The following is a 7,965-nucleotide window of genomic DNA, read 5'->3' as shown; positions in this document are numbered from 1 at the left end:
GCTGCCATCTCTCCGCAAATGCCATCAGCATCCCATTATGTATCGTTGTGTAGTCCACCTGACAGAGGTCCCTCAAGCCAGAAGCTGCTAGTACATCCTAGAACCACGGCTGGTTTGGCTGCGCAAGAGGCGCAATCTTCCGGCCGTGTTGTAGAACCTCTACGGATTCCTATCCTAAATTTTTTTAAAGAATAAACACGATTATTAATAAGCAAATTCATAAACTAAAGAAAAAAAGTAATTAACAAAGAAAATTTACCTCTCCATCCTAGATACGCCTGGCGGCATAATCGTCATACCCGATCAAAAGGGATGCGTCTATAGGACCCCTGGGTACCAGATAGGCTCTGGCACTGGCTCATCCTTGTGCAGCTTCGGAGGTGGCATATCAGATCCTGCATCGGCCGTCACTGGCATAGGCACAGGAGTAGAAGTAGAAGAATTTCCCCGACGACATCTGCGAGGGGGAGACATCTGTGAGGAACCCTCAACATCATCTCAGGGCCTCCGTGGTCTAGTAGTATACGGGGAAGGCCCCTCTAGTGGAACAGACGAAGAGAGCCCCTCAACTGAGACAGATGGAAAAGGCCCGGCTGGAGCAAGTGTATCAAGTGGAACGGCAGCTCTATCAGTGACCTGAGATACTACACGAGTCCGTTCACGCCGCACGGATGCGTGCTGTGCAGTCCTCCCATGTATATCCCTATCCAGACCGTGGGTCATAATGTCTACATTGTGATAATGTAACACCCTTTTTTAACTCCAAATTATATAAATATATTCACAGAGTAAAGCATGCATAAAAGAAAAAGTGCGTCAGATGTTATTTTCATCATAATGAAAACCTAGAACAATCTTACAAACATGCACCTGATCACTTCATAACACAATTTGAAATTTCATGCTTTCATGAATTATGCATATCGCACGCGGAAGAATTATAACTCAAAACATTTCAATGATTATATCCCATACTATAATCATCTACCAAAATCATAATACCAATATCATACCATTAAATGTCATATGAATCCAACAATAGGCAGCATAACCATCAACATAATACATCCACAATATCATGTTAAATACAATAAATATAACAATAATCCAAACATCCAATAACATGAGTTCAAATACCCTCGTGTTACATGACCAGAGCATTGACTCAATACCTAACAAAAGATAAACAAAAAGCTCCTCGACTATATCCTCGGACAAGCTCACTACTCGTCGGAATCTGCACGATGTCACGATGAACATCATTCAAACAGAAGGGTGAGAATTCACATCATAATGAATACATACAATATGACAATGAATATAGCATACAATAGCATTTTCATTCATCACACTTCATAATTGAATACGTTCCACAATTATCGTACATTCACATAATTCTTAATATTCATACAAAGCAATCACATTAATACAAAAACAATCACATAGCACACAATGTGACCCAAATGCAATTAATGTGACTCAATGCATGTGGTACCATGTTGTCACACCCCAATTTTTGTCCTACAAATTTCGTTCATATGGTCATATTGCATTCGTATTCCGTTTACATTCAAATTGTAAAATTTCTTGCATATTTCGCGATTTTTTTTATTCATCTTTTCAGTTTCTACTTCAAAATTAATTTTTAATTAAAGGCTCCCATTAATTCCATTTAGATTTAGGTCTCTACATCATTTTAATTTTAAAAAAAAAATTAGTTTTAAAATTTTAAATTTAGTTTAGTCTATTCAGTTTAATTAGAATTAACATAATTTTAGTTTTAGTTTATTTTTATCCTAGTTTTTATCATTAGTCAAAAACTTTTATAACAAAAAAAAAAAGAGTAGAAGTTTTGGGTGCATTCTAGAATTTTTGGTTAGGCCCAAGTTACATGTTAAGCCCATTTTTACCTTTTTTATCAAAAAAAAATAATAACAATTTTGTCTTTCATGGTTCTGCAAACCCTGCTACTGCCTGCACTTCTATGTTCACCAAAAATTCCAATAACAACGGTCCAATAAACCTGCTATGCTGCTGTCCAATACACTCCAAAACAATCACCAATTTGTTCATAACAAATCCTGCAGCAAGAAAGTACTAGATCAGTTACCAAAACAGTTCAAATCTTCACAACCATTTCCCCCCAATTTTCATCTTAAAATTCAGATTCAAACCCTAATCCCAGCTATAAAAACAGACTCAACACAAGTAAAAACGGGGAGAAAAAAGGCACAGTAGAGAGGAGGAAGATAATATAGAAACTCTGCTGAAATTCCTGAGTTCTTCTTCCAATCAACCTAACCCACCTTCAGCCATCGACTTCATCCATCTTCAACCAGACCCTCCAACCTTTCACCACACACAAATCACCAAACTAACAACCTTCATCAAATCACTTCATTTGCAGATCCATTCTCCATAAATTAGCAGCTCATCACCAATAACACATCACTAAATCACAACAAAACAGAATCACACCAAACCTTCAAAGCAGCTCTGTTCAACCTTCAAAACAACAAGTATTCAACATCATTCAAAGACAACGCACCAGAATCGCAGATAATGGAAGCCGAATAGAAGGAGAAGCTGAGTAGAACCTAAAGATTACCTGGAATTTATTCATCCAATAACATTCGGATTGGTAAATTTAACATTCATTTTCGCAATTCTGAACTGTAGTGATGAGAAATACTTGTTAATCTTTGTCTTGTATTGCAATTTTTGTGTGTTGGTTCTTTTTGTTTATTCTGATTGTGATATGTGCTCGCCGAGAGAGAACAGAATGATGAACAATATCGAGAGAACCGCGAGAGCAAGAGCGAAAGATTGAGAGATCGAGAGAGTGAGATTAGCGAAATCGAGAGAGGGTATTGAGCTAAGAATATCGAGTGCAAATTCGAGAGTGAGGCAGAGAGTTTTGTCTTGTTGTTGTTGTTTAGCGATAGAGAACAGACAAGGGAGATGAGAGATTGATGATGATGTCTTGTTGTTTGTTTCTGTCGAAATAGAGAACAAACAAGGGAGATAAGAGATTGATGATGATGTCTTGTTGTTTGTTTCTGTCGAATGTAAGAACGAGAGAGAGAGAGAGAGAGGAGAGAGATCAGTTGGTTGTTGTTCGGAAATGAGTAAGAGAGAGGTGGCAAGATGTGCCGTTTTGGCTCTTAGGTTTTTTTCTGATAACCAGTTTGTTTAGATTAGAAGGAGATGGATCCTGGGTTGACCCGACCCAGATCCATAGGTTTTTTAAATTTTTTAAATTTCATTATCTTGGGCTTTGGCTGCTATGAGTCATGCACCCTTAGTCCAGGTTTCATACCCCCGTTCATTTCTTTTTAAGTCCAATTTGGTTTTATTTTATTTTACTAACTATTTTTTTCTAAAATAATCTTCCAAAAAATACAAAAAATATGTTATAATTAGAATTTTTATTTCCCCTTTTCTTATTAAAAATATCAACAAAAAAAACATTAGATTAATCTTTCAATTCAAAAATAAATAAACCTTGGTCCAATGCCAAGTCGTTCCAAATAATTTATCGATCCAATGTCGAGTTTCTTCTTCACAAAAATCTTTTTAACCATACCGAAAGATCGAGTGACAAGGGGTGAACACCTCTTGAATACCTCGATTCTTTTGAATCAAAACACACTAACAAAACTATTTTTAATAATCCCTATTAATTAAATCAAAGAGATCAAGTGACAAGGGGTGAACACCCCTTGAATACCTTTGATTCTTTGAATCAAACATTAAAAAAAACCTTTCTTAATCAAATTAAAAGATTAAGTGACAAAAGGTGAACACTTCATGAATACCTTGATCTTTTGAATTAAAACACATTAATCAAACCAAGAGATCAAGTGACAAGGGGTGAACACCTCTTGAATACCTTGATCCTTTGAATCAAAACAAATTAATTAACAAAGACAACAAGTGACAATGGGACTCGCTCCTGTTGAATACCTTGGGTAAAGACGCGCTAGGTGAACACCTATGCTCAATCCTTTACTAAAAGTCCGTCCATATCCTCTTTTACCAATGTGGATAACAAGTGACAATTGGGCTCGCATCCTTTTGAATATCTTGGGTGAACAACGCGCTAGGTGCACACCTATGCTCAAAGGGTTCACTAAACATCCTTTCAAAAAACAATCTCGATTTTATTCTAACCTTTTTGCCTTATGACTTTTCATCTTTAAAATCTCTTTTCATAAACGGGATACTTAGTCAATTTCAAATGCGAACGTACTTCCACATGTGAAGATCGAATATCTTCCACTCGAATGATGATGGCCAAAATCTCGTCTTACTCTTGATTTAGTCATCCATTCTTGTAGTGATCTCTTATCCATGTGCGCGTAGTATTGTCTACATTTGAATGCGATCGAGTACCTCTCGCTAAAATTAACCAACAAACTTTCGTGGTTCTTCGCACGAACTACGATTGCTCCGACTTTCCCATTGCACGAGGGAATACGTAGGCACAAGATACAAACGTCTTGGTGAGCATAATAATAAAATTTTCTTTTTCTTTTTCTTCATAGTAAAAACCCTAAAAAAACCTTTTCTTTTATCTTTTCTCAAATAATAAGCAAAAGAACGCAAACATCACGCTAACACTCAAACACGAAACTAACTAAATGGGTCTCATCGAGTACGATGGAGGTGAGGGGTGCTAATACCTTCCCCTTGCTTAACTGACTCCCGAACCCTAATTTGGTTGCGATGACCATCTTATCCTTTTCTTTTCATTTGTGGGTTTTATCGATATTTTCCCTTTCCTTTTTGGAATAAATAAAGTTCGGTGGTGACTGTCGCTACCGCGAAAATTAACAGAGTCGCCACTAACATATTTATCCTGAAAAGGAAGGGAATGCCAGCAAACCAACAAAACAAAACAACGGTCTCACGACCAGAGAATAAGGGTAAGGGAGTCGGTTACGCGAGGGGAAGGTGTTAGCACCCCTCGCGCCCATCGTACTCGATGGTATCCACGCCTGTGTCTAAATCTATGGGTGTGTAAGCAAACTACTCTAATCTGGACTAAAATGAATGCAGAATGTAGGGAAAAGAAAGGATTGTGCTCGCACGGGCCCTACCCCGCTGCCTACGTATCTGTTTTGCAGAATCAGAGCTACCGTAGCTCGGCTAACTAGTTTCTGTTTGTTTTGTATTTTTTAGGTGAACGAGTTACATTCGCACTCCGCTGCTCGACCTTTGGAGACTTATGCTTGGGAATGGAGCGGAAATAACAAGTTCTTAAGAAAAGAAAATCAAAGAGTGTGGTTTGTGTTTTAAAGAATGCATGAGGAAGACCTAAGCTAAGGGGGAAAGCTTGCTACCTAATGTTATCATACAAAGGGTATCAGTCTAAACTAAACTAACAACCTATGGGGGAAAAAGGGAAGCACACAATAAGCACACAAACGAGCATCCGCTCGTAAAGCAAACAAAACCAACGGTACTGACCGAATGGTAGAAAAGCGGTCCCGCCATAGCCAAGGGGAGCAGCTCAACCCAAGTCAACCAAGCATTAGACCTCGTGAAAATGATCGGGCCATAGACAAGAGGGCGGACCCCTCTCAGCAACCAAGCCGTCACGGATCGTAAAGGAAAACGGTGCGTGCGTACACCGAGCATCAACGTCGAGCGACGCGAGCTATAGGAAAGGCGGGGGTCCGGCTACATGAACCCTTTTCCTGACATACTCGATAACAAGATCTTTTGCACGTTCGGAAGCAAGCAACGCGAGGCGTGCGCATACTGAACAGACTCGATGAGACTAGGCGGGGGTTGATTACGAACCCTTGACCGCATGCCTTCCATGAGGACTTAACGGAGTGCCATATAGGACTTATTACACCGTGACTCCCTGCCGCAAAGCACAAATATAAACACACCAACAAAAACAGAGCCTCTTTCGAGGGCTTGGCCAGATGCATGTCTAGGTCCTACTTCTCATGTTAAAGGATGATGCGAGAAAGCGATAAAGTACAGAAAGAAGTAAAATGAAACGGAATCAATACCAAACGGATGATGATCCGTAAGCTAAAGCGAGGAGAGTGAGTAAACTAGGATCCCGCGAGCGAGCTAGCAAAAGCAACAGCAAACATGTCAGCACTCCGATTAAAATCCGCATAAGCAATCAAGAGTCGGCGCGATGAAAGTAAATCACGCGCCAACGTGTGCATCGGGCACAACGAATACCATACACCTGCAAGGGAAACAGAAATTCGGACAAGCAAGCATAACGATAAAGGATGCGTGTAGAAACGCGAATCAGAGAGAGGATAAATGTCGTGCCCCGCAAATAAAGCGGAACACGAGAGCGGGCATCGACCAGAGCCTCCATGTTGCCTTGCATACTAGCACACACGTTAGAGATAACAAAACACCGCAATCGGAATTGCGTTATTGAATTATAAGCTAAACCGGAAATGGATAACAGAATAGAAAGTGAAAACATAACAAAAGCGAATAAGAAGAAACATGAGATAGTATTCAAAAGCAAATCAAATATGTACACTAAAACTACGGAAGCCAACACAAGTATTTACATGCACAACGGTACACCGAAACGGCGAAACCGGACAAAAACGATGAAAACTAAACTCGTCAAAATTAAACCAAAATTTTATTACAAGGTTAAAACGTGCTAAAGAAGTCAAATATGCAATCCGAAATTACAAAATCGGCTCGGAAGCACGACTTTCGGAACAGGGGCAGTAGCAAAAACGGTAAAAAAAGTCGGTCGAAACCGAAAATAAACTGTACAAACAGCTCCGAAAATATTATTACGTATGAAAAACATTATTCACATACTCAAAAACTCTTCCTAGATCAAAAGTTATGGCCAAATTGGTAAAGCCGACATACCGCGCGTGTAAGTGTTGAAACCGAGCAAAACGCGATAAAAAGTAACACAGAAAATTTCCAGCAATCAAATACCGATTAATAGCACATGGAAACAACATTTTAACACTTAGAAACAAGCCACAAACAAAATCAACGAGTTCTATGTCGAAAAAGAAAAAAAAAAGTAATTAAATGTCAATTTTCATGAGTTGTGAAGATGGAAGTGTAGTGTAAATGGAACCAACAAAAATTCTACATTATGGAGTACAAAAACCAGTCCCCAAAAGCTTCCTAAAACATGTTCAAACTCAATGCAAAGCTTCAAGGTAATTCACATAAAAGAAACATGCATTTGCAAGTGAAACTTTGTGCACAAAATCAAGTATTCAAGTGGCAATTGACATTAAATTTGCTGCACTATTTTGACATAAAACCAGTCCCAAAAAGTCTCAAAAAAATGTCTAAGTTCAATGCAAAACTTCATGGTGATCAGCACAAAACTATGCCTGCAACAAATTCAGCACATGACATGTAGAAACAAAAAAAACCAAGTAACATAAACTCATGGCAACAAACAGATCAAGAAAATTCAGCTTTGAATTTATTTCTAACCATATTATCCTCACCAATCCATGGGTGATATCCAGCTCTAGTGATCAAACCTTCACACAAAACAATTCTAAACAATTTCTAACAAGCAAAAATTGGAAACACAACACAATCTATGCTCAAGAAACTAGTTCATATGCAACAAGAATCATCCACAAAATTCAAATTAAGAACTCTCACCATTATACAAAATAACTATATCTTATCCATATTCAAATTCAAAAATCAACCACAACACTAACTCTACTGAAAATTCAGCACCATCACTTTCATTAACAACTCAACCATTATCCATTTTCAACCATGCAACATCAACAATTTTCAAATAAAACTTCCAGCATTATTATCAATCCAAATTAACACCAAAAGACTACCATATCATCACCAACTATCATGCTATCATGCTTTTGTCAAGTAATGTATTCCAAAATTAAATCATCATACATTCTATCACCACAAATCAACCTTAAGCATGTTTAATCCACAACACAACATCAA

General features: G+C 38.2%; 1 long non-coding RNA gene across 2 annotated transcripts; it reads right to left on the bottom strand.

The window, feature by feature from the left end:
- Positions 1-1,005: 1,005 nt before the first annotated feature.
- Positions 1,006-3,152, bottom strand: LOC131631333 (uncharacterized). 2 transcript variants are annotated; one of them, XR_009292660.1, is made up of 3 exons: positions 2,609-3,152; positions 1,911-2,505; positions 1,006-1,237 (listed from the first exon to the last, which is right to left on the bottom strand). It is a non-coding gene; the product is annotated as an uncharacterized LOC131631333 (long non-coding RNA). The 2 variants fall into 2 exon arrangements; XR_009292659.1 differs by lacking the exon at positions 1,006-1,237 and having other exon boundaries at positions 1,895-2,505.
- Between the last annotated feature and the right edge of the window lie 4,813 nt (positions 3,153-7,965).

This window comes from Vicia villosa, unplaced genomic scaffold (genome assembly GCF_029867415.1).
Source record: "Vicia villosa cultivar HV-30 ecotype Madison, WI unplaced genomic scaffold, Vvil1.0 ctg.000813F_1_1, whole genome shotgun sequence".
In the NCBI taxonomy this organism is placed as follows: domain Eukaryota; kingdom Viridiplantae; phylum Streptophyta; class Magnoliopsida; order Fabales; family Fabaceae; genus Vicia; species Vicia villosa.
This window is presented reverse-complemented; position numbering and strand designations above follow the sequence as displayed.